General features: G+C 39.4%; 1 long non-coding RNA gene across 2 annotated transcripts in view; it reads right to left on the reverse strand.

The window, feature by feature from the left end:
- Positions 1 to 2,800: 2,800 nt before the first annotated feature.
- Positions 2,801 to 3,233, reverse strand: part of LOC134447762 (uncharacterized) — an 825-nt gene continuing 392 nt past the window's right edge. The window contains exons 1-3 of one of the 2 annotated variants that reach the window (XR_010034632.1): positions 3,164 to 3,233; positions 2,969 to 3,056; positions 2,801 to 2,850 (exon numbers count right to left, since the gene is read on the reverse strand). The exon at positions 3,164 to 3,233 is cut by the window's right edge and continues 157 nt beyond it. This is a non-coding gene — a long non-coding RNA (uncharacterized LOC134447762). Of the gene's footprint in view, positions 2,851 to 2,968 lie in introns of both variants that reach the window. The other variant, XR_010034631.1, reaches the window with a different exon arrangement.

Genomic DNA, 3,233 nt, shown 5'->3' on the forward strand with positions numbered 1-3,233 from the left:
GAATACTCTGGCTGAAGACCAATGCAGTTCATCCTTTGTGCAGCAAAGGTAGGTGGAGTTTGAGGAGTGGGTGGAGTTAGACTCTAAAACAAGCAGGAGGATACACACAGACAAAAGTCTTTAACACCTTTCTAAAACACAATCATTTGACACTAGTGGCAGGTTTTCATTCCCCCCCTAGTCAGACAGCACACACGTCTGTTTGCTTTAGGGGTGCTCGATAATGAGAAAAATCACGATTATTTCAGTGAATAATGATATTACGGTTATTATTTTTTTGAACGATATCTTTTTCAAATACAAATAATCGAGCAAAACAATTCACAATCTTCCCTTTATCAGTGAGTGGAGGGCCCTAAAGAAACACAGTGGTGGAAAGACAGTGGTGGTCTGCTTGAGTGTTGGGTAGCAAGTCTGCTCCGTGCTCGCAATGGCTCACAAATTGTTTGACATCAATATTGATATCACAGTATAAATTTTATATATAGCCCTAGTTTGCCTTGTGCATATGGGCCTGCCTGTCCGTTCATGTGTTGCTGAAAAGACTCAACTACATCATAACAACATTGTTACTATTAAAGCACTATTCTATCATTACCAAGAACCAAAGATTAAAGATGAGCAGATTAATACTTGGTCAGTACGTTTACAGTACTCTCCAGAAAGTACATTTATAGCATACAGTATGTTCTGCCCAAAGGGGTTTAAAAAGCCACAAACTTTAATGCTGGATGAAGGGGGGAAGGGGTAGAGTTGTTGTCACCAATGTGCGTGTGACACGTGTGCGTGGGAGAGAGAAAGAGAGAGAGAGAGAGAGAGAGAGAGAGAGAGACAGAGAGAGAGAGAGAGAGAGAGAGAGAGAGAGAGAAAGAGAGAGAGAGAGAGAGAGATGGACAGATGGAGACATGCAGAGAGAGAAAGAACAGATAGACAGGAAGACTGATTAAATTCCTCAATTCTTTTATCACTTCACTTCATTCAGTGATAGAGAAAGTTCAAAAAACACTCACCAATCAGACTTCTTTTCCCCCGTATTCACAAAGCAGAGAGATAGCTGTGTGCTCCTAAAACAGGGGTGGAGGTCTTATGTCTCGAGGGCCGTTTATGGCCCTTGATGGAATTTTATCCGCCCCCCGTCATAATTTTAATGTTATGCAGCTTCACATGAAACATAAAATATTTTGTTGCAATCTTAGAAATGGCATTTTCAATACAATTATGTTATATTCAGGGGACCTAGAGAAGGTGGGGTCTGTTTTAAAGGTGGCTGCCTTCAATATAGGCCTAAAGTGCAGGGGGAAATCCTGGTTTGTCTTCATAGTACGGCCCTCAGAGGAGTTTAACGGCCCTGGGAAGAATTTGATGTGGCCCTTCGAATGAAAAAAGGTTCCCCACCCCTGCCCTAAAAGAACCAAATTCCATAAAACATTTGGTTGGCAGGGTGAGTGGGGTGAAGAGTTGTTGTCACCAATGTGATGGGTAGCACTAGTTGGGGTGTGGGAATAAAATCATCCGTTACCTGGCATGACCTTATTGCCTGGCCGAACATGAATTGCTACCCCCATGACAATAAAATCAGATCTGTTCATCTCAGCACCAACAGACCGTAGCACATCTGTCTTCGCCACTGGAGCACTCTGTCCAGTACAGCAGAAAAGGCTATTTGCATTCAAATGAAGATAGAGTCTTAGATGGGACTGATTGCACAGGTGAAGGAGAGGATTGTGCACTTCCCAGGAAAAGGTGCAGGACGAAGGCCAACTGTAGTTTTCAAAGTGAGAAGTCCGCACACTTAGAATCCTTTTTGTTGTATTTTATTATGTCATGGCAGGATTACGTTTCGACCTCAATTCTTCTTCATCAGATTCTGATAAAGACCTTTGAGGTCGAAACGTAATCCTTGAAATAATAAAAATCCATGAAATAATAAAATACAACAAAAAGGGCTAGGTACATGTTGCCTGTGTTAGGATTTACCGGCATGTGCAAACACCTATCCCCACCCACGCACTTTAAAAATCAACATCGCTTTTCTGTCGGCATCCCTACTAACAATTTTCCGTTCCGAGGAATGTTTCCGGAACATAAGGCGTTGTTTTTTTTTCGGTTATTTTACGTTGTTTTTTGGGTCTGTTATGGTTGTAATTTGGTTAACAGGAAAGTTTTTTTTTGTTCCCAGAACGTTTTGGTTTGGTATTTTGTATGGTTCCCGTTCGGTTCATCTACTTTTTTCACCGTTCCTTTATTCGTGTTCATGTTGGTTTTCAAAAGGTTCCCCTACAACATTATAGTAACCTTCTTGCATAGGCTATTTCCCATTAGGCCTACAAGCTGCAGACATATGACAACATAATGGGAAATGCCCATAATGTTGTCATATTTCTGTAGTTTGTAGGCCTAATTCATTATTAAAATGTTGAATGCATTTGAAATGACAAGGCAAATGTTGAAGGATGATGATGTTTAATAGGAAAATATCAGGAATACAACATAGGTAGATGGTAACAGTGCAACGTTACAATGTTTTTTCATAATAAAATGCAAACAAGGCAAAAAAAAAAACCCCAAAATAAACAACAAAAGCACACAATGTAAAATGCACAAAATAAGAATGAAGATGGCAAAAATGGATGTGAGTGCATATAATGTGTTTCCAGTCTTGAGGCTGAGGGAATGCCTAATTGACAAATATCAGGAATTCAACATGGGTGAGAACAGTGCAACATTATATTACAATTTCATCATAAAATGCCATCAAGGCTCAAAGTAAAATAAATAAATAAAAACCATAAATAAAATACAGAAAATAAAAATGTTGGTGTGTGTTTTCAGTCTTGAGGACCAGCTGACCTAAAAAGAGTAAGAAACAAAAAGTTTAAACCAACTTAGTAGCCTACCAATGTTTCATTTAATTAGCTTATTGTGACTATTCAGTGATTGATAAAAGACACACTGAAGTTTAATTTACCATCTGTGTAGTCCAAATTTCAGAGTATGCCCAATGCTATTCTCAATATTCGCTTCCTGCAGGACAGAGAAGTTCTGCGTGTAGGTCTCTGCAAATGGATGTAAAGAAAGGTGGCACATTTAAATCTGAATCAAACTTGGCATAACACAGATTTACACGGATATTTTTTACGGAGAATATACCTGCTAATCTTACCTGTTATAACTTTGCAAAGGGTCAGGTTCTGGAATGCATGCACGTTCTATTCCTCCTCAGGCTGTAATGT

Source organism: Engraulis encrasicolus, chromosome 1 (assembly GCF_034702125.1).
Source record: "Engraulis encrasicolus isolate BLACKSEA-1 chromosome 1, IST_EnEncr_1.0, whole genome shotgun sequence".
NCBI classification, from domain to species: domain Eukaryota; kingdom Metazoa; phylum Chordata; class Actinopteri; order Clupeiformes; family Engraulidae; genus Engraulis; species Engraulis encrasicolus.